General features: G+C 42.4%; 1 protein-coding gene across 1 annotated transcript in view; it reads right to left on the bottom strand.

Moving 5' to 3' along the window:
• LOC142659675 (cdc42 effector protein 2-like) overlaps positions 1-17420 on the bottom strand; it is a 32779-nt gene extending 15359 nt beyond the window's left edge. The window contains exon 1 of the mRNA XM_075836056.1: positions 17272-17420. The gene's annotated coding sequence lies outside the window, so the exon portion shown is untranslated. The remainder of the gene's footprint in view (positions 1-17271) is intronic.
• Between the last annotated feature and the right edge of the window lie 6807 nt (positions 17421-24227).

The raw sequence follows: 24227 nt of genomic DNA, 5'->3' as shown, positions 1-24227 counted from the left end.
AAAGCATAACAGAAGTGCACTTTTAGGGTATGTGCACACGAGGGCGTCCGTTACGGCTGAAATTACGGGGATGTTTCAGCCTGAAAACATCGCCGTAATATCAGCCGTACCGGCATGTGCAGGCGCTTGAACGCCGTGTCCATTACGGCCGTAATTAGCGCTGCTATTCATTGGAGTCAATGAATAACGGCTCCAATTACGGCCAAAGAAGTGACAGGTCACTTCTTTGACGCGGGCGTCTATTTACGCGCCGTCATTTGACAGCGGCGCGTAAATACACGCCTCGTGTCAACAGACAAACGTCTGCTCATTGCTTTCAATGGGCAGATGTTTGTCAGCGCTATTGAGGCGCTATTTTCAGACGTAATTCGGGGCAAAAACGCACGAATTACGTCCGTAAATAGGCCGTGTGAACATACCCTTAAGTGCTCTATATTACAATATTAAATGAAATTGGTAGGGGTTGTCCCATCGTGGATCTGACCGCTGGAACCTCCAGCGATCATGGGAATGAGGCTCCCATGATCCCTGATTGGAAAGCGCAGTGGACGAGCAACGTTTTCTGTCTTTAAAAATGATAAATCAGATGGAAACTTGCTGGCCCATCCCCTCCCAGTTAACCCCACCCACTTGCCACTTTTTAAAAGTAGCACGAGGAGAGAAAAGTCACAAATTACACACGTGTGCCATCATTTGTGACTATTTACGCCAAAAAAAAAACCTGCCACAAATGGCTTAATAATTGCCCCCTCTGTTTTTGGATAAATTCAGGGACCATGGTTGAAGGGAAGGGTGGACAATCCATGTCTATACATGGGATACATCCATAGTGATCTACAGAATGTACATATTCCATCCATACGTATGAGCTAGGAGTAAGCACAATTTCTCCCATACATACAGTACTGTGAAAAAGTTTTAGGCAGTTGTGGAAAAATGCTGCAAAATAAAAATGCTTTCAAAAATAGAAGTGTTAATAGTTATTTTTATAAATTAACAAAATACAAAGTGAATGAACAGAAGAGAAATCTAAATCAAATCAATATTTGGTGTGACCACACTTTGCCTTCAAAACAGCAACAATTCTTCTAGGTACACTTGCACAAAGTCATGGATTTTGTAGAATTATAGTCAGGTGTATGATTAACCAATTATACCAAAAAGGCGATAATAATTATCATTTTCATATGTAGATTGAAACACAGTCATTAACTGTAACAGAAACAGCTGTGTAGGAGGCTTAAATCTGGGTGAGAAACAGCCAAGCTATGCTACAAAGGTGAGGTTGTGGTAGACAGTTTCATGTCACAGGTCCGCCATGGTAAGACTGAGCACAGCAACAAGACACTAAGTAGTTATACTACATCAGCAAGGTCTCTCCCAGGCAAAGATTTCAAAGCAGGCTGGGGTTTCAAGATGTGCTGTTCAAGCTCTTTTGAAAAAGCACAAAAAAACAGACAACTTAGAGGCAGTAGTCGGCCAAGGAATCTTAGTGAAGCAGATCAAAGACACATCATGCTTACTTCCCTTCGAAATTGGAAGATGTCCACCAGTGCCATCAGCTCAGAATTGGCAGAAACCAGTGTGACCCAGGTACACCCATCTACTGTAATGTTTGGAGAAGACTGGCCAGAAGTGGTCTTGATGGAGGAATTGCGGCCAAAAAGCCATAACTTTGACGTGGAAACAAGGCCAAACGACAAAACTATGCACAAAAACATAGGAACTGGAGTGCAGAAAAATGGCAGCAGATGCTCTGGACTGATGAGTCACAATGTGAAATATTTGGCTGTAGCAGGAGGCAGTTTGTTTGCCGAAGGCCTGAAGAGCAGTACAATAATGAGTGTCTGCAGGCAACAGTGAAGCATAATGGGGGTTCCTTGCAAGTTTGGGGCTGCATTTCAGCAAATGGAGTTGTGGATTTGGTCAGAATTAATGGTGTCTTCCTCAATGCTGAGAAATACAGGCAGATACTTTTCCATCATACAATACCATCAGGGACTGCAGCAAGACAAAGACCCCAAACATACAGCCAATGTCATTCAACGTAAAGATGAACAAGGAGCCCTGGAAGTGATGAAATGGCTTCCACAGAGTCCGGATCTCAACACCATCGAGTCTGTCTGGGATTACATGAGGAGACAGAAGGATTTGAGGAAGCGACATCCACAGGAGATCTGTGGTTAGTTCTCCAAGATGTTTGAAACAACCTCCCTGTCGAGTTCCTTCAAAAACTGTGTGCAAGTGTAGCTAGAAGAATTGACGCTGCTTTGAAGGCAAAGGGTGGTCACACCAAATATTGATTTTATTTAGACTTTTCTTCTGTTCATTCACTTTGCATTTTGTTAATTGATAGAAAAAAAAACCTATTAACACTTCTATTTTAGAAAGCATTCTAACTTTTCTACATTTTTCCACAACTGCCTAAAACTTTTGCACGGTACTGGGTGTGGTCCTTAAGACATATTCAACTGTCTTATAAATAATTGGTCACCGACCAGCACCACATATACAATGCATTGCTGTATTAGTAGAGAATACTCCTCTTATATGGCACCATAAGATGTTATCCGGTAGCGACGTCTATATATCTATATCTCTAACTGTCCATAGTGTAAAATATAGTATTTATAGGCTAGCAGTGAAAAGGTTAATGTTCCTAGCAACTTGCATCTGCTGCATCCTCCATATCAGACCATGATGGAGCTGGTAGGGGGTCTGAGGTGAGAGTTCACCCACTTCTCATAGTCCAGTTTCCCTAAAACCAGTGTTCCTATTAACCCTTGCACCTCCAGAAGTTCATCATAAGAGACGCAGAATATTCAGAGAGACTTGTGTGTTTATAGGAAGGTTCCTACACTGATCTGCTGGAAATCTGTGGTATGTCCTGCTCTCGTAGGAAGCAGGAAGTGTTTGTTTATGTATTTGATATTATTGTGCTTGGTCTAGTAAAACAGGAATTTTCTGTTGTTTTTATGAATGCACGCTATTTTTCAATATGTCAAGTAGCATGTATACAAGGATACAATCCACATCCATGTAATAGTTGGGATTATTTTTCATTATTATCCCAAATGTTTTTGTGCGTGATCCAGATGCTCTGCAGTAAAGTATCTATAGGAAACTTCAAAACAGTGCGTAGATATAGGGGGTGTAGCGGTAGCAATCGCACCCAGGCCCTGGCGCCAGAGGGGCCCAAAAACTCCTCTGCTACATAAGAAGACACCGGTATTTTAAATGGCACATGGTAGGTGGGGGGCATTATTACAGATTTTGCATTGGGACCTAAGAGCCCCATTTTATCCTGCAGTTGTCACCTTTTAGACTCCAGGCCATTACCTGACTACAAGTTGGACCACACTATGTTGTACAATTTTTTATGTAAACAATAAATTGTAATTTAGTAGATGGGTAGATTTTTATTATTATGGGACACATGTAATATTCACTATTGGACCTACAGAAACATACAACTTACTTTTTTCGCCTAAGTCTATATCTGAATGCTGTAAACTTGGATACTTCCGGTTGGGCTGGCACATTAGGGGTTTCCATACCTTCCCCCTGTTCACTAGAGCTAAGCATTTCCCCAAATCCCACAAACTCTATTATAGTACCCATTATTAATGCACTGCAGCTGTTCAATAGAAAAGTTTGCAAATTTGGACTGTCAGATTCAAAAACATAAAGCTGGCCATACAGATACTTCTAGATTAAAGTTTGTTTATGGTGAAAAATATATCCCTGATCATTTGGCCGAACGTGTATGTTATTCCCTACAGAGGAAACAATAGGATTGGTCTTCAAAATCAAACATGGCTAGAGTGGAAACCTGAAAGTTTCTTAGCAGCCCACATTAGATCAACAGATCCCATTGAAAATGGTTGGATCTACCTGACGGCCTCCAATGTGTTTCTGAGTTGGCTTCTAATGAGAACATAGGTTGAGATTTGCGCTTTATTGAAGTAACACTTTACTATGGAACGTAAACCCAAGCGGCTAATATGGGGTCCCTGGTCAGAAGGACCCATTTTAGGTTGGTCTCATCCCAAAAATGGAAATTAGATGGGGGCCCCAGGACCTTCTGTTATGGTTGGTTAGGAGTGTGGTGATCTCAAGTAGCATGAGAAAGGAGCCTAAAGCTGGCCATACACATTAGATGTATGCCGGACGAACCCGTAGAGTTTGTCAGAACCGGCCGACCATCTAATAATAATAATAATAATAATCTTTATTTATATAGCGCCAACATATTACGCAGCACTTTAGAGGGAACATGAAACAAACAATATCAGACATTACATAGTGATAAAGTTAATTTACAATTCAAACCTGAGGAGTGAGGACCCTGCTCGCAAGAGCTTACAATCTATGAGGAAATAAGGGAGACACAAAGTGTAACAGTGTTTGTTCAGTACAATGGTCCAGCCATTTTTATACACATGGGGTAATACACATAAAGCTGCATGAGCCGGTCACCAGCCAGTATCCGTGTATGACGGACAGGAAGAGAAGGAGTGTGAGGGAATCTTATTCTAATGACTAGTCTAAAAGGGGGGCCATGGAAAGGAGTCAGATTAGGGAATGTTATAGGCCAGTCTAAATATATGAGTTTTCAGGGCACGTTTAAAACTGTGGATATTGGGAATTAAGCTGATTGTCTGGGGTAGCGCATTCCAGAGGACGGGTGCAGCACGAGAAAGATCTTGGAGACGGGAGTGGGAGGTTCGGATTATGGAGAATTTTAATCTAAGGTCGTTAGCAGAACGTAGAGCGCGAGTAGGTTGGTGGACAGAGATCTAATGTGTATAGTGGCATCCTGACTCTCCCCTGATGGTCGAGCGTGCATGTGTGTGGGGGAGTCAGGAGGAATAGCTGGCTTACCAAAAGATTGTTTGGCTGACAGCTATCTCAAATGTAGGGTTAGCCTAATTGCTACTATTTATACGCCCCCCCCCCCCATCTTCTATTTACGTTACTCCTGAACTATAGAGAAGGTAGAATCAATTCTCCCGCTTCAGGATTCACAGAATGATTTGCATCTTGTAGACCCTATGGAGAATAGAATTAATTAATTTCTACTAGGGACCATATGCCAAATGTACCACTTACTTAAAATAACCATATACAAAGGACTTCCATCATAGAAAACCCCTTTTGTATTTGAGACACAGGCCACTGCAGGGGAAACGTAGTAACACACAAGGGCCATTTAGATGATGTTTTTCCATGTAAAACATAGCTCAAGTCCGCCAGAGTGAGAGCTGCTGCTTGTTAGCAGGACTCCGCTATGGCTCCTAGAAGGGGCTCCTGAGCGGGGGAGCCCCCTCTATGATGTCCATATGACCTAATATGGTATACTAGGAATTTGAGCATTTCCTTAATGTATTCTCTTAGATAGATAGATATATATAATATATATATATATAATATATATATATATATATATATATATATATATATATATATATATATATATATATATATATATATATATATATACACTACCGTTCAAAAGTTTGGGGTCACCCAGACAATTTTGTGTTCCATGAAAACTCACACTTATATTTATCAAATGAGTTGCAAAATGACTAGAAAATATAGTCAAGACATTGACAAGGTTAGAAATAATGATTTTTATTTGAAATAATAATTTTCTCCTTCAAACTTTGCTTTCGTCTTGGAATGCTCCATTTGCGGCAAATACAGCGTTGCAGACCTTTGGCATTCTAGCTGTTAATTTGCTGAGGTAATCAGGAGAAATTTCACCCCATGCTTCCAGAAGCCCCTCCCACAAGTTGGATTGGCTTGATGGGCACTTCTTGCGTACCATACGGTCAAGCTGCTCCCACAACAGCTCTATGGGGTTGAGATCTGGTGACTGCGCTGGCCACTCCATTACAGATAGAATACCAGCTGCCTGCTTCTTCCCTAAATAGTTCTTGCATCATTTGGAGGTGTGCTTTGGGTCATTGTCCTGTTGTAGGAGGAAATTGGCTCCAATCAAGCGCTGTCCACAGGGTATGGCAGGGCGTTGCAAAATGGAGTGATAGCCTTCCTTATTCAAAATCCCTTTTACCTTGTACAAATCTCCCACTTTACCAGCACCAAAGCAACCCCAGACCATCACATTACCTCCACCAGGCTTGACAGATGGCGTCAGGCACTCTTCCAGCATCTTTTCAGTTGTTCTGCGTCTCACAAATGTTCTTCTGTGTGATCCAAACACCTCAAACTTCGATTCGTCTGTCCATAACACTTTTTTCCAATCTTCCTCTGTCCAATGTCTGTGTGCTTTTGCCCATATTAATCTTTTCCTTTTATTAGCCAGTCTCAGATATGGCTTTTTCTTTGCCACTCTGCCCTGAAAGCCAGCATTTTGGAGTCGCCTCTTCACTGTAGACGTTGACACTGGCGTTTTGCGGGTACTATTTAATGAAGCTGCCAGTTGAGGACCTGTGAGGATCTATTTCTCAAACTAGAGACTCTAATGTACTTGTCTTGTTGCTCAGTTGTGCAGCGGGGCCTCCCACTTCTCTTTCTACTCTGGTTAGAGCCTGTGTGTGCTGTCCTCTGAAGGGAGTAGTACACACCGTTGTAGGAAATCTTCAGTTTCTTGGCAATTTCTCGCATGGAATAGCGTTCATTTCTAAGAACAAGAATATAACTTTTGAACGGTAGTCTATATATATATATATATATATATATTTACCTTTATAAAGGACCTAATACTATGAGGTAGGACACAAAAGGTTGGGGTAGTAAAATGGGAAATATACCTCCACGGTACATCATCCAATGTGGCATGCCACGCCTATGGGTGCTATACTACAGCTCCATACAATTCGTAATACAAAGTTTTAATATATTTATAAAGTCTTAAGCTGTGTCTAAAAAATGTGAATTTTATCCCTAGGCTACAGTATAAAAAGCCCTGGCCATATAAAAAACAAGGCAGAATAGAAAATTTTCTTAGGCAACATCTGCATAGGAGGATATATAGGGAAATAAATGAATGACATCTGGAGGAAACCCCTGTAGGTTTAGCAGTATGACTACATTGTTGTATTGCTGAGGGGAATCCAGATAGAGCAGGCTTCTCAGACATGACATCACTAACAGCTCATTGTATGTGACTGCTGCTCATTACCGGCTACTAATGAGTCAGAATAGGAAATAAATCACAATATCTGAGAATTTCCAAGTGCTGTGATGTAAGGGATGAAAAATGCGGTCCTGACCGCCCCCCCCACACACACACATTCCAGTCTTACCTGGTACAACATGACACTACAGCTATACATCAACACTACAACTTACACGCTTCTTGGTGTTTAGCATAAGAGGGGGATTTTATTCCAGAATCGCAAAATGAGTACATGGCTTGCACCTTATTTATGATATTTTACACTTTTTATGCCTACATTGTCATTGACAGAGTTGAAAAGGGCTGAAAGTGGCGAGGCAAAGAGCTATTAAAACATTTTCATATTTTTTGCCGAAAATTATTGGTGTAAATGAACGCCTGCCATTGGATGGCATGGGAAATATAAATGAGTCTAACATGACAAGTGAGTTGTGCCAAATATATTATGTCATGTGGCACAATTTTCACCCTTTTATTCATAAATTTATGCATCTTATCCCGTTATTGATCTATCTATCTATCTATCTATCTATCTATCTATCTATCTATCTATCTATCTATCTATCTATCTATCTATCTATCTATCTATCTATCTATCCTTTCAAAAAACAGGCAGCACTCAAGAAGTTGTAGCAAAATTAGAAAAGGTGCTTTATTCCATCAATCCAAGACAGCAACGTTTCAGCTCTTCAATAGAGCCTTTTTCAAGCTGAAAAATGCTCTATTGAAGAGCTGAAACGTTGCTGTCTTGGATTGATGGAATAAAGCACCTTTTCTAATTTTGCTACAACTTCTTCAGTGCTGCCTGTTTTTTGAATGAATATATACCTTGGGAGATCGTGGCCGTGTCCCTGGCGGGCTTGCACCTTCATTTTTATGAAACTTGGACTGTGCGGTTGACATTTTTCTGTGTAAGGCTGGGTTCACACGACCTATTTTCAGGCGTAAACGAGGCGTATTATGCCTCGATTTACGCCTGAAAATACGGCTCCAATACGTTGGCAAACATCTGCCCATTCATTTGAATGGGTTTGCCGATGTACTGTGCCGATGACCTGTCATTTTACGCTTCGCTGTCAAAAGACTGCGCGTAAAATAACAGCCTCGTCAAAGAAGTGCAGGACACTTCTTGAGACGTAATTTGAGCCATTTTTCATTGATTCCAATGAAGAACAGCTCCAAATTACGGCCGTCAATGACACCTCACAAAATGCGAGTAGGAGCAATTACGTCTGAAATGACGGAGCTGTTTTCTCCTGAACGTCGGCAGTGCGTAGCCCATGAAGGAAGTGATGTGTCATGGGCTGACTTGGTGGGTGTATAATGTGTGGGATACGCTGTCTGATCCCATATCACTCGTTGTTGCCATTGGTAAAAGGGGCGATTTATCAGAGTTGCCAAAAGCGATGATTATTAGCTTTCGGGCCATGGGTGGCGGTATTTCTCAAACAGCGCAGTATGTGAACTGTTCGTTTGCTGCTGTGGTGAAAGGGTGTCATGAGTGGAGAAATGAGCACTATAAAGACCCTGGTAGTTGGCGGGCACATGAACAAATTCTAAACACTATTTATCAAAGGCAAGAGAAAACCCCTATTTTCCAACTACCAGTACAGAAAATTATTATTTTTTTGAATATAACTTTCATTATTACTATTTAAAGCAACATTGAAAAGCCACATATTATTAAAATGGCCAATTCAAACTGACAGTAAGTAACCTATAAGGTACGATGCCTGGATTGTACTGTGTTGATAGTAAGTAGGTATCTAAATGTGTCTAAGCCAGCGGCTGCGGTACGCTGTGCCTACACTGTCTAATGATGTTGGTCTATCTATCAGCAGAGCATTATATTAAAAAACAGTCAGCCCTCCCGACATGTTTTGCGACACATGTAGCGTTTTCAGGGGTTTATTGGGGCTAAGAACGGCGTGCTCCAAACTTCCCCTATTTATAACCAAATCCACCAAAGAGAACCTCTTTACCACGGCTGGCCTATCATGTCAGGGAAACCGTGCCCCCGGGAGGCTCCTCTATCACCTCTACCTCAGCCTCTTCCACCTGCCTCTCCTTACCGACACCTGGTATCCAAAACATACCAACAACCCCCTTTTTAATAGGGACAAATGCAGGCCAGAATAGAGGGAATACTATATGCTCGATTGGCACTGGCAATACACCTATAGGCCCCCTCAATACCTTTTCTTTTGTAGGACCACCCAACATACGATGGAGCCAAAACAAATAATGGCACCTACAATGTCGACTATTGGTACCATGTGTGGGTTTTCAATGTTGCTTTAAATAGTAATAATAAAAGTTATATTTTAAAAATAAATTCTGTACAGGTCTTTGGCAAAAAGTGTTTAGAATTTGTGAATGGACAAATGGCACCATTGTAAATAACTGACGTGGAAACTGAGATACACCACGTGCGGATGTGAGAGGTAAACGTCGGCTACGAAGGTGCGCGAGGGCTACACTGGAGCAGCTCACCATGAAAATCAACCAGGGGACTACCAGACGTGTGTCTAAAACAGTTCAGCGAACCCTACTGCATATGGGGCTCCAAAGCAGACGGAAGGTCACTGCTCCTATGCTACCAAAGGTGCATCGTAAAAAAAAGGCTTCAATTTGCATGGCAGTATCGGAATTGGACCACCGATGATTGCCTTCTTCGAAGAGTTAAGTTTTCTGCTTCATCGAAAGAATGGATGTTGGCGTATCAGGCGAGAAACATCAGAGAACAAACACCCGGCAACCATTGCTGGAGGAACACAAGCTGGTGGCGGCAGCGTTATGGTCTGGGGAATTTTTTCATGGCATTCTCTGGGCCCGCTAATCCATGTGGTAGGCCCTCTGAATCCATTTGGGTGTGAATCCATCTTTGCAGATCACGTCCACCTAGACATGCTGATTGTCTTCCCTGGGGCAGATGGAATCTTCCAGCAAGGCAATTCGACATGTCACATGGCTAGAAATGTCAGACAGTGGTTGGAAGAGCACGACCAAGACTTCCAAGTACTTCCCTGGCCCCCTAATTCGCTAGACTTGAACCCAATGGAGCATCTGTGGGACCACCTCGATCTTTTTGTGCGCTCTATGGATCCTCCCCCACGCACCCGCCAGCAAATGTGGGATGCACTGCAGGCATGGCGCCAGATACCGGAGACCACCTACCAGCATCTTATTGAGTCACTCAAACTTGTAGAGAAACACAAAAAAGGCAGCACATCCAGTTGTAGTTGTTAGAATAGAAAGAGCTTTATTAGCCCAAATGCAACGTTTCGGCTCAAAAACCTAGAGACTTTCTCAAGCATGTGTTCACAAGTACATGTGGAGGTATATCTAAGGCATATATAAGTAGTTCAAGATTGGTCAATGAAGCAAACTCTGGTACAGTGGGTGATATAAGTGGTACTGAACAATATTTGAAGGTTAAGGGGTTAAGTGAGGTGACTTGTGCTTAAACTAAAGTACAAAGTGCATATACATTAATCAATGTAGAGTATACATAAAAACACAGTTAATTGTATCAAATTATAGATACACAACATCAGTGCATGGTTCATATGTAAGGTGAAAAACCTGTGTGGATCCAGCTGTTGTCAGTCCCCTAATGAGTAGCATCCTATCAGTGTAATAGCGTAAGTCCGTGGCTCTAAATTAGAACTAACTGCTCCTGCGCATGTCCGCGCATGCGCAGTGAAAATCGGAGGCTCATAGCGGTCATATTGAAATAGGGTGGCAGCAACGATTATGAGAAGAGGAGGGGAAAGAAATTAGAGCCATTCAGCGCATGCGCAATGAGCGCTTGAGAAGCTGTCGCGGCCATTTTGGAATCCGTATGCAGCATTATCTTTAAACTATTCCATATGATCATACATTTGAAGCGGCCACTAGGTAGGACTGTGTTATAGGGAAGGCAGGGAGAGCATATTAATGGAGAATGACTCGGTGAGAAACTCCACTGGGTGTGGAAAACCCTCAATTGCGTTATACTGTATGGGGGCATTAAACTGTGTGGGGAAAGCTATGGGGGACATTATAATGTGTGGGGGCATTATACTGTGTGGAGGCAGCTATGGGGAGCCTTATACTGTTGAGGTAGCTATGGGGGCATTATACTGTGGAGGTAGCTATTGGGGGGCATTATACTGTAGGGGCGTCCATGGGGCTGTCGGGCAATGTGGATGGGCATAGGCGTGTGCATGGGTCTGGTGGTGTTGGGGAGGGGTAGGGGGGCCCAAGCTGAATTCTTGCACCAGGGCCCATGAGCCTTTAGCTACGCTCCTGATGAGATAGATAGATAGATAGATAGATAGATAGATAGATAGATAGATAGATAGATAGATAGATAGATAGATAGATAGATAGATAGATAGATAGATAGATAGATAAATAGATAGATAGATAGATAGATAGATAGATAGATAGATGATCTATCTATCTCGTGGCTGATATGTTGGCTGCTATAGGAGCATTTTACTATCTGAGGGGCATTATATTGCAAGGTGGCATTATACTGTGGGGGCAGCTATGGGGGGCATTATGCTGTGTGGGGACAGCTATGGGGGCATTATACTGTGTGGGGGAAGCTATGGAGAGCATTATACTGTATGGGGCAGCAATGGGGGCATTATACTGTGTGGGGGCAGTTATGGGGGCATTATACTGTGTGGCGGCAGCTATGAGGGCATTATACTGTGTGGTGGCATTATACTCTGGGGGTCCACTCATGACACACTTTCACCACAGCAGCACGCGAACAGTTCACAAACTGCGCTGTTTGAGAAATACCGCCACCCATGGCCCGAAAACTAATAATCATCGCTTTTGGCAACTCTGATAAATCGCCCCTTTTACCAATGGCAACAACAAGTGATATGTGATCAGACAGCGTATCACACACCAAGCCAGCCCACGACACATCACTTCCTTCATAGGCTTACGCACTGCCGACGTCGAAAGTAGGAGGTGGTCATAATAATGTGACTCGTCTGTGTTACGGAGACTAGGAGATATGATAACTATTCTGCACGCTCAGTCAGCTGTTTCCATATCTTGTATTCACTATAATTCAGAGCAGTGGCGTAACTACCGCTGTAGCAGCCATAGCGGCTGCTAAGGGGCCCGCGGCATGAGGGGCCTCGTACCGGCTGCCATCACGCCCCCCCCATGCCCGGATGCTCCGCTAGCAGCCGATATGGCTGCTACAGCGGTAGCGACGCCACATTCAATAAGACGCAGATGCTATTGAACACTATGACAGAGCAGGGAGGTATCAACCTGCTCTGCCATAGGCTACAATACACAGTGGCGTAGCTCTAGGGGTTGCAATCGCGACCGGGCCCCTAAGCCTGGGGGGCCCGCAGTGCCCCTGTAGCCACACAGCGCTGACTGTGCTGGTCCCGCTTCCTGAATGCTGGAGCAATGGCTCCTTGCTCCAGCATTCACTCTGCCGTGAGCGTCTCGGCGCAGGCAGGCGCGATGTTGTGACGTCAACTCCAATTAATCCACTGCGTTCCCTCGTGAATAATGAACATGCTCATTATTCTAGAGAATTTTTTTGCGGAACCGAAAAAAATTGAAGCACACTTGTTTCTGCTGCATGTGAATGGGGTATAAAATAGCCCATTCACTATTAATGGATGCAGAATATTAGTGGATTTGAAAGGGATTTGGGTGTGGAATCAGGGACTTAGTATGATTTCAATTTCATATTGAGCCATATACACACACACACACACACACACCCTGGAAACATGATGCAACAGGTGCAACCCAGAAGCTGGACACATGCTGCATTCGTGCCACTCCCACCTCGGACACATGCGCACGCACACCACTCACACCTAGGACACCACTCACACCTAGGACACATGCGCATGCACACCACTCACACTTATGAGTCATGCGCAATAGATATATATGCCAGAACCAAGCTCAGTACATATATACAGCACCAGAACAAAGCTCGGTACATATATACAGCACCAGAACCAAGCTCAGTACATAAATACAGCATCAGAACAAAGCTCAGCACATAAATACAGCAGCAGCACAAATACAGGTCAATTTAGTGCAACCCCTGCCATATAGGTTTGTACGGCGTAAAACTACAGCTACCAGCATGGACCGAACAATAGTAAGGGTATGCTGGGAGTTGCTGTTTCACAAAAAAAACAACATACCACCCATCATCGCACTGCAGATCATACGGTGACTACAGTACTGATTAGAGGCAGAATAAACATTTATATTAAGTGACTCACCAGTGACGATCTTAGATTCTAGTTTTTCTTTTTCTCTATTCTTCTCCATCCGGTCCAGACCTCTATGATGACTTCTCCCGGCCACGACCCATTTCTGCAGATTTTGCCGCTCAGTTGTCTTCAGCTACTCACTATTCAAACATTTCTGCACCTATAAATCGAGATAAAATTCTCATGGTGACACACACTGTACCCCTAAATATAATAGCTCAATACACTACACCTCTAATTATAATAGCAGCATACACTGTGTCCCTGATTATAATAGCACCATACACTGTCTTCCTGATTATAACCACGCCATACACTGTGTCCCTGATTATAATAGCACCATACACTGTGTCCCACACATACAGACTGCTCCCCGTAGATAGTGCCCCCATAGAGCCCCCTGTAGATAGTACCCCACATTAAGTGCCCCCTGTATATAGTTCCCCCACATATAGCCCCCCTGTAGATGGTGCCCCACATGATGTCATCGCGCCACTAGCATCATTGAAAGGCGCTGATTGGCGTGGCAAGTCATTGTAAGACAGGTACAATCAGTGCAGGAGGGGGTGGTGGCGGCTGGTTTCAGTGGTGAGAATCTTCACTCCAGCATTTCTCCTGCTCACAGCCCAACACAGTGCTGTCGACAGTCTCCGCTCCCCCTCCCTCACGTCCCGACTGGTAGCAGCAGCGGGAGGGGAGGTTGTGTGAAGAGTAGGGAAGGGGGGTTGCAGGGGGAGATTTTAAAGTAGCACAGTGAGTTTTTAGTAATAGCAGCACAGACTACAGCTACTATTACAGTCGGACAGCAGTTCTTAGCTGCTGTGCTGCCCCCTTAGAAATGCTGTACCATGCTGCCTGAGACACTGATCGTTTGGGCGGCCAGCAGGTGGCCCACTGTTCACCGGCCCATCTGCCATTTGCCAGAACTCCCAGATGGCCAGTCCGGCCCTGTATAGGAGCATTTTACTATATGAGGGGCATTATATTGTATGGGTGGCATTATGGTATGGGTGGCATTATACTGTTGGGGCAGCTATGGGGAGCATTATACTGCATGGGGAGCATTATACTGTATGGGGGCATTATACTGTATGGGGACATTATATTGGGTAGGGAACAGGGGCTGGTATGGTGGCAGCTATAGGAGCATTTTACTATATGAGGGTCATTATACTGTATGGGTGGCATTATACTTTGGGGGCAGCTATGAGAGGCATTATACTGTGTGGGGGCAGCTGTGGGGGGCATTATACTGTGTGGGGCAGCTATGGCGGGCATTATACCGTGTGGGGGCAGCTATGGAGAACATTATACTGTGGGGCAGCTATGGGGAGCATTTTACTGTGGTGGTCAGCTATGGGTGGCATTATACTGTATGGGGCAGCTATGGGGCATTATACTGTATGGGGGAATTTGTTTTGGCATTCTACCGAATGGGGGCATCTGTGTGGGCATTATACTGTATGGGGCATCTGTGTGTCATTATAATGAATGGAGCATCTGTGTGGGCATTATACTGTATTGGGCATCTATGGGTCAGTATACTGTATGGGTGCATTTGTGTGGGCATTATACTGTATGGGGCATTATACTGTATGGTGGCAGCTATGGGAGCATGATACTGTGTGGGCTCAACCGGGTGTGTATGGGCGGGGATTGGGTGGGATTAGAGGCTTGGCTTAAAAGAAAAAAAATTGCCGGTGCGCTGCATCGATTGTCCCTCTTTGTGATATTTGAAAGTATAGCACTGTCTACAGGGGGGGCTATATAGTACTGTCTACAGGGGGGGCTTTATAGCACTGTCTACAGGGGGCATAGCACTGTCTATGGGGGGGCTGTACAGCACTGTCTACAGGAGGGGGCTGTATGGCACTATTTACAGGGGGGTACTATCTACAAGTGCGGGCTGTGTGTGGCACTCAGGAGAGGGGGGCCCAGTCAAAAGTTTTCTATGGGGCCCAGTGTTTCCTAGTTACGCCCCTGATTCAGAGTCCAATCAAAACGTCTTAAGGCCCTTTTACAATTATCAGACCTTTATATGTCTATAGTGGGAAAATCTCTGTAATCATATGTATAGGCTGAGCACACACTCACTTGCAAAATCACAGGTCCCTCATAGGGTATGTGTTCCAAAACAGATCATTGATCACTGGTGATTTAAGTAGTGTTATTGCGTTTATGGAAATCGCTCCCAAATACTTTATTGGATCTATATATTATTATAGTATTGCATAGTATGTGGTTTCTCCAGAAAAAAATATCCAATACTTTCTTATTAAAGCAGGAAGATGTCTCAGCAACACTGATGGTAAGTGAGACTTTGCCCAGGATTAGAAAATTACGGAAATTTTTTCCAAAAACAGTGCCACACCTGACCATAGGTTGCATCAGGTATCGCAGTTCAGCTTCATTGAAGTGAATGGGGCTAAGGTGCAATATCGCACACAGTCTGTGAACTGGTGTGGTGCTATTTTTGGAAGAAAGCCACCATGTTTTTCTAATCCTAAATAGCCGTTAGTATATAGTCTTTTATTGCAAAATCTTTTATTGTTCTGTTTCTAGGTTATCATAGTGGGATACATGCTGAATTTCCAAAGGTAACAACCAAGAATTGCAGTCATTACAGCGCTCATAATGGTTGCCACACAGCTTTCCACATGTACATTCAATCCCCCTCCCCACTTTCTCTCCCACACTACACTGCCTGTCTAAGTGACAGTCTTCACTGTAGTTCTTGGATTCAGTTTGTGAACCAGGAAGATCAGGATGAACAGATATAGGTCTTAAGATAGGAGTATGGCAGAAAATAGGGGTGTAGCTATAGTGGGTACTGAGGTAGCAGTCACGCCTGGGCCCTGCTGCTTGAGTCGGTTCAAAAGCCACTCTGCCACATAATACGACACCAGTATTATAAATTGCACATGGTAGGTCAGAGGCCCATTACATATTTTGCGTTGGGCACCAGGAGCTTCAAGTAATACGCTTGGCATTAAACTATATTGATTCTGACATTATAGATGAATAATTTCTATATGTGATAGGTAAAACATTATAAAGCCAATTTAAGATGGCATAGTTTGCTATATACCTGTGCAAAAAATCATTATGATATCCCAAAAACATACCAATAGGGAATTTAGATTGTGAGCCCCAATGGGGACAGTAAGGACAACCTCTGTACAGCGCTGCAGATTATGTTGGCGCTATATTTGAAACAGAAATAAATAATAAAATAAACCTCAGAACAACTCAGCAGTGCTACGTTTGCCGGTGTAACAGATTGCAGTTTGTCATTTGGCATAATACATAATGTCTCGACACAGTGTGTCATCTGTTATTTTTCATAGGACTGCAGGTAGATCACTACATTATTTTGACTATGCAGAAATGAAACAAATATGGCTCTGCTACATCTATATGTAATTGTTATATGGGAACCGTTTGAAAAATTCTGGGTTAAATAGATAATCTCCCCAAACACTTTACAGCGATAAGCGATTTATTGGAATAGAAAAATCACACAGCTACTTATTGTACAATGGACCATTAACCTCAAAGAAATCTATGAATCCCCTTGATGAACATTGTATCATTACACCCACCGTCTCTCTTATAGTGCAGCATGCCAGGATCCTTAAATAATATATTGTACATCCCTTTAAAGCTAATCCTCCTATGAATCCATCGAGACCCTAGAGAGCCATAGGAGAGCTCATTGTGCTGGTCATTGACCCATGCCAGGGTAGTGGTGGGCATTAGGGCAGCAATCATGTGCATCATAAATGATTACAATTTGCCATACAATGGTGCGGATACCTCTAATGCCTTGGACTAGTCATGGCTTCATATACCCAGCCTTACCTGTGACGTTCCTCAGGCAGACATCCACATAAAAGCTGCATGCAATGTTCTCCTCCTTGTCACACAGCAGAGCTGTAGTTTCTGATCTGTGGATCATTCAGAGCTGAATACAGAGCCAGGGAGGAGCCACAAAACATTCACCTTCCCCTGCCCTGACTATGGAATCCCTAAAGACTCTGACGTCAAGCTCATATTAGTAACCCCTCAATGACTGGACGAGGCAATGTAGTACAGGCTGCCGGGAATAATATCTTGCACATCGTTATTGGACAGGATCAGACAGTGCCGGGCCCTTATATCTAACATAGAGAAAAGAGAGATCGTCTGATCAGATATTATAAAGGACGATCAAACTGTGTCAGATGTTCATATGCATGGAACTCCTACATGGATATTATTATCAGATCAGGATCACACAGGATCTTACAGAGATCTCCGGATGATAACGTCGGGATAAAATCAAACAGTGAAGGTTTTCCACATAATGATGGATGTAAAATATTCGATAATACGGCCGATATGACCAATAACACAGTCAGAGCAATAGTTGAACCCTTTATGGTAACAAAACCATCCATTTTCCCCTAATGGAAAAGTTATCAGACCTGCTTGGTACCTGACGGTACAACCCCTGTCCACACGCCCTATTAGAGATATATGGCCACGCTTGAGCAAGAGCGGAGAGCTGCTTAGTATCGGTGGCTCCAGTTCTGTTGGACCCAACCCGTCCATGTGTTACGTGGTCGACCATTCATGAATTGTGTGGCTGGCCACAACTTCCCCATAACGTTTGATCACCAAGGGTTTAAGAAGCCGGACCCACTGTGATCATCTGTTCATCGCGCCAACTTCAGAAGGGGCTGGATTCACACACATGTTCATGTCAGTCTCTTGTGGCCTATTAGAGGTGCTTTTTTTAGGCTACTTTTTGGGTTGCTAAGTAGAAAAGTGGTGGAATCCTAGTTCACAGACAAATTTGCTAAAAAATGTGGCGCAGGAGGGTTCATAAATATAATAAACTGGCGTTCATACATCAATTAATGGACTCCAATGTGTTTTTGTTTGTGCTTCTTATTTGGTGCTTTTGCCCCATGACATTTTATCCCAAAAGCAGCATACTCCTAACATCATAGAGAAATTATTAGGACTGCATTAGGCAACTCTAAACTTCTTTGTTTTGTGACATCACTTTGAGCATTATCCCTGACCATGATTACTGAGACATCACTGTGTGAATTATCCCATTACTGTGACTGTTACTTCACTTTGATCATTACCCCTGTGACGTGACAACACTATATTTAGTATCCCTGTGCAGAGATACTATTCTTCATTATATTGTGATATCACTTTGTGCATTATTCCAGCTCAAGAGCGAAGAAATAGTACAGATCTGGAGCACACGTACTAAAAACACTTCAAGGAAAATTCCCTTTTTGAATAAAATGTTACAGTATATATTGGAATTTGGCTTAAATCAGTTTGCCCCATACTTCTTCTCCATGGGTAGTGTGAACCTGCACAAGAACTTTGAATGGAGCAGAGATCGAGCCTGCGCAGTGCTGCTCTATATAAAGTCTATGGGATTAACGGAAACAGCACTTGTGTGAACTGGTTAGTCCAATTGGTGATCATGTGACCACATGGGGCACCCAAATGGAGGCTGTTTTTACATATGTGTACAAGATGCCCATTACTGACAGGCAAAGGGATAAAACTTTTCATGGGACTGCTTCTTTAAATGGTCATTTTAGTTTTCGGACAGTTACTTTTTTAGATGATCTTTCAGGATTAAGGAACTCCTTAAGGGAACCTACACGGTGATTTTGGAAAAGTGTGTGGCCGAAATTATTGGGAATACAGCTGGAATACACTTTACAAAACAGTTTGGGTGGGAAACGAAAAAATGTGACTGAAAAATTCCCATGTACTGGATAGTTAGTGGAGAATGGACAATCCATAGCTGATGTTATCATCTGTTATGATTTATTCATCATTCACCTCTCATCCTCTATGTTCCTAGTCCCAACCACACCCATATAATATTGGCAGCACTCACAGACCTAAAGAGTACTTATGCCAAATGATGACCACCTTGAAGAAGTCTTCAGAGCATACAAATCTTTATTTGTAAGTGTCCAGTTTGTCTGGTTTAGAAAAACAATTTTCAAATACCCAAATAGGGAATTTAGAGTTATTAGAGGTTGGGCCCCTGTTCAGGACCCTCATCTATTAGCTTGCATGGAGAGCGCCTACAAAGAGCATCTTTCTCTCTCTGGATGACCTGACATGTCTGTGTATTACATGGACAGTCTATTGATTTCCATAGGCACAATTGTAATGCTTAATTTCCCCTGGGGTGGCACTGCAGGCAAATTGAACATTTGTTTCCGACTTCCCTCATAGATTACAGCTGATCACTGGTCCCACGCGCCTCATTGGGGGACCATTCTAACAAAATGAGATTGCACAAAGTGGACTCCTTTCAATTATTTTTTGCACATTAGAGTCATGGTTAAAATGTGTGACTTTTATATAATATTCCTTTTAGAAATTTAAGAAAATTTGAACATTATTGTAACTAATATTATCATATATTGATAGATCATGTGCTCTTGGATATGTCCATCACAAGTTTATCTTGATATCCCACTCTATAGTACCCACTACACATATTCTTATTAGGTTTCTCCAGATAATAAAAGTTAGGCTATAGCTGATGCTGTGTTTGTTTCAATTATTTTTTAATCCATGGATGAGCTTTATGTAAAAACACACTGCCTTTCCTTCTGAGATGTTTTGGAGATCAGATCTCTTGTATATCTTTTTTAATTAAAAATAGGATCGGATCTTGACATAAAGGAGAAATCTGATCTGCATTTTGATCAGAATAGATATATGGGAGATCCTGAATGTGATGCAAAAGGGGCCCTAGTGCTGAGTTTGATACAAAATAATTGCATTTGGTAGTACTTAACCAGCCTCAGAATCAAGTTTTATCTACATTAAAACATAAATATGCATAACTAAACATGAGAACTTAAAAGGTTTGAGTAAAGAATTAGGCAGAATATAAAAAACTTTTCAAATGATAGGTGCAGCACAGGAGAAGATTTTCAGCAACAGAAATCTTTGAGCAGTGCCAAATGGTCTTAAAGAGGCTCTGTCACCAGATTTTGCAACCCCTATCTCCTATTGCAGCAGATCGGCGCTGCAATGTAGATAAGAGTAACGTGTTTTTTTTTTTTTTTTAAAACAAGCATTTTTGGCCAAGTTATGACCGTTTTTATATTTATGTAAATGAGGCTTTCTAAAGTACAACTGGGCGTGTTTAAAGTAAAAGTACAACTGGGTGTGTATTATGTGCGTACATCGGGGCGTTTTTACTTCTTTTACTAGCTGGGCGTTGTGTATAGAAGTATCATCCACTTCTCTTCACAACGCCCAGCTTCTGGCAGTGCAAAGACACAGCGTGTTCTCGAGAGATCACGCTGTGACGTCACTCACTTCCTGCCCCAGGTCCTGCATCGTGTCGGACGAGCGAGGACACATCGGCACCAGAGGCTACAGTTGATTCTGCAGCAGCATCAGCATTTGCAGGTAAGTAGCTACATCGAAGAGAAGTGGATGACACTTCTATACACAACGCCCAGCTAGTAAAAGAAGTAAAAACGCCCCGATGTAACGAACACAATACACGCCCAGTTGTACTTTTACTTTAAACACGCCCAGTTGTACTTTAGAAAGCCTCATTTACATAAATAGAAAAATGGTCATAACTTGGCCAAAAATGCTCGTTTTTAAAAAATAAAAACGTTACTCTTATCTACATTGCAGCGCCGATCTGCTGCAATAGGAGATAGGGGTTGCAAAATCTGGTGACAGAGCCTCTTTAAACTATCTCTGGTGGTCCAAGATCACAGAGTTCATTTCACAGATTTCACATGTATCTATGATCATATTTATCAGTAGATCATTCTGACTGAATCAACCCCCATTCTCCCATAAAAAAAGGATGTCCCTCTGTAACTGATCCTCTTTGCCATTGGCATAATATTTAATGAGCAAGGCTTTAAGGAGAAGGGTCTCTGCAGGTCATATTCTATGTCCTATGTCTTTAGAGATGGAGGTTTGGGCCTTTCACTCATTAGCTCTTGAGAGCATTTGACATCTAATGATAACATCGCTAGCACATAATGGCAACACATCAGAGAAAGGAGCATGCAGTCCCTGTCAAAGTAATCCTGAGACTTACACGCCTATTTAAAGACTAAGAGGATAAGTGACTTGTGTGAGATTAATATCCAAGCAGACAATCGCATTAATGAGACCATTTCCCGGGCAACTCTTAAAGGCCTGTGGGATGATTGGTAGGTGATATACTTTTTCTTCTCTTACTGCCATTTTTTTTTATCTACAAAACCCAAAAAGTCAATACTGGAATTATTCTAGAAATCATAAAATAAATATAACATTAACTATGTAATGCATCTTCATTCAAAAGTCCAACTACTCAAGTAGTTCAAATGAAATAAACCAGTTATTCTACAGGACTTAACTGTAGGGAATAGTTAAAGAAGTTCTCCAAATGAAAAGGTAATCACAAGGTATCCTGCTGCCGGGACCCCCAGCTATCAGTTATATTTTGTGGTGGTACCTGACAGCAAGCGTTCAATTTTCTTGTAGTGCAACAACAGGAAAAACAGTTCCTTTTTATATCGGTAGGCTGTGCATGTAACGTAAGTTCTAGGAAAGTATTGGTTCTCCTTGCGGAGATCTAGCTGGTGTAGGAAGTCTTACAGAAAATGCTTCCTGGGAAAGAGTATGCAAATTAGTTCTCATCTAGGAGGAAAAAAACTGTCTCTCTAGTGCCATCTATAGGTATCTACCCTGTAAATCAATGTCCGATCCATTCAAGAGCCTTGAAACATGACGAGGGATATCAGCCATACTGGAGACAGTTTTCTTCCTTCTGTAGAAGAGCTAATTTGCCTGTAATGTAAGGACATGTCGAGTCGTTCAGAGTGCCGTACTTTGTGGCCTGAGAGATAAGGGTCCTGAACAGGGGCTCACTTCTATTAACTCAGAAGTCCTGGTGCACTATGGTAATAGAACACAGTATAGTATGTGGGGGCTTGAAAATTCATATGGTGAGGTAAATTTAGAACCAGAAGGCCTATTTGTACAGTATGGGGAATAGTCTAAACCACCGTGTCCCAGTGGAGGGCCAAGCCAACAGTTTTGGACACAGTTTAGAAGACAATATCTTGACACAACATCGGATGGAGGGTTGGGAAATTTATGCTGGGGGTGTTGTAGTTATGTAGTAGATATAGCTCTTGTACTCAGCATAATCCTATAAGACACTCCATGACATGGGTGATAGATCTGACGAAGACTAAAAGGTCACATTGGCTGTAAGCAATGTGATATACCAAATATAGAAGGTCAGGTTATCCGAAACATGTTGGATGGTCCAGTGTGATGCAGAAGGTCAGGTTAACCGTAACAAGATTGAACTATCTAGTGTACAGAACCCAGTAGACCAGAAGGTCAGGCTAAATGGACCATGGAATGTATAAGTCTAATGGCGACAGTCATTAGACTTATTCAGGCTAAATCGACAATGGAATAAATAAGTCTAATGATGAGAGTCAATCTAAGTAAGCTCCGAAAGGACATACGTTGAAGGTGTTTCTCATTTTATTTTGTACCATTATTGGTAGTCACGTAAAACTAAAAACAAGAACTGTCTCTATGTAAAGTATCCAGCTATCCAATCTTGAGAACAAGAAGTTAAGTTAAGAAGTAGAGCCAGATAATCCCCAGTGTCAGAGGTCGGAAGCCAAAATTAAACTCTTTTCCGTGAGAGGAACATTTTGTACAGTGCAAAAATCCCATTATTTCAGTAAATAAGAAAGTCAAGGTGATTTTTCTCTCTTTGTATTCCATCTTAATTATCTCCTTCGCCAGCCAATGTTCACCCCCCACCCAATTCTCCCCTCCGCACTCTATTTATCATTTACTATCAGCCCCCCCAATCTCTGACTCCTTCAAACCTTTTTTGGTGATCTCAGCTGCAGTTAACAGCAGTTTTTCTCCCAACAAATTCCCAACACTCCCAGTAAGAGATAACTCCGTGATGTTATTGTTTTTGCTTCAGAAAGAACAGAGTTTTATGAGTTTTCTGTATGGGAAGAGCCTCGCTCCGTTATACAATACATGGTAATAAATGCAGAAGAATATGATATTATGATTTGCTGGATAATGATACACTATGTAGAACATCCAGTACTTAGATCTTATAATCATAAAGTATTAATAAAAGACATAACACGCCAGCCTTGGAATTAAAGACTATTATATTGCAGTCATAATCCAGTTCATGTACCACGTACATGTTAAAAAGTTTCCCAATTTTAATTGGATCAATGTAATAAAGACACGATTTAAAGGGGCTTTCCATTTTCGGAATAATCACTTGTGTCAGAAAAATAGTGGGGTTCTGTGAACTGGGAGCCTCATCAATGACCTGAACAATGTGGGTAACATTTGGTTAGCAGCCAGGCCTCTTTGGGTATTCATGTTTTAGAACCATCCATGCTTGACCAATGTACCATTGATAACGAATGCGCAACCTTCATCACTCCACCTGTTGTGAAACTACAACTACCACCATGGTGGCTCAGTGGTTAGTACTGTTGCCTTGCAGCACTGGGGTCCTGGGTTCCAATCCAACCAAGGACAACCTCTGCATGGAGTTTGTATGTTCTCCCCGTGTTTGCGTGGGTTTCCTCCAGGTACTCTGGTTTCCTCCCACACCCCAAAAACATACCAATAGGGAATTTGGATTGTGAGCCCCAATGGGGGACAGTAAAAGAGGACCTCTGTACAACGCTGTGTAATATGTTGGCACTATATAAGTAACTGAAATAAATAAATACCACCATGCACTG

This window comes from Rhinoderma darwinii, chromosome 8 (assembly GCF_050947455.1).
Source record: "Rhinoderma darwinii isolate aRhiDar2 chromosome 8, aRhiDar2.hap1, whole genome shotgun sequence".
Lineage (NCBI taxonomy): Eukaryota > Metazoa > Chordata > Amphibia > Anura > Rhinodermatidae > Rhinoderma > Rhinoderma darwinii.
Note: the sequence above shows the minus strand (reverse complement) of the source record. Positions and strands in the feature narration are given on the sequence as shown.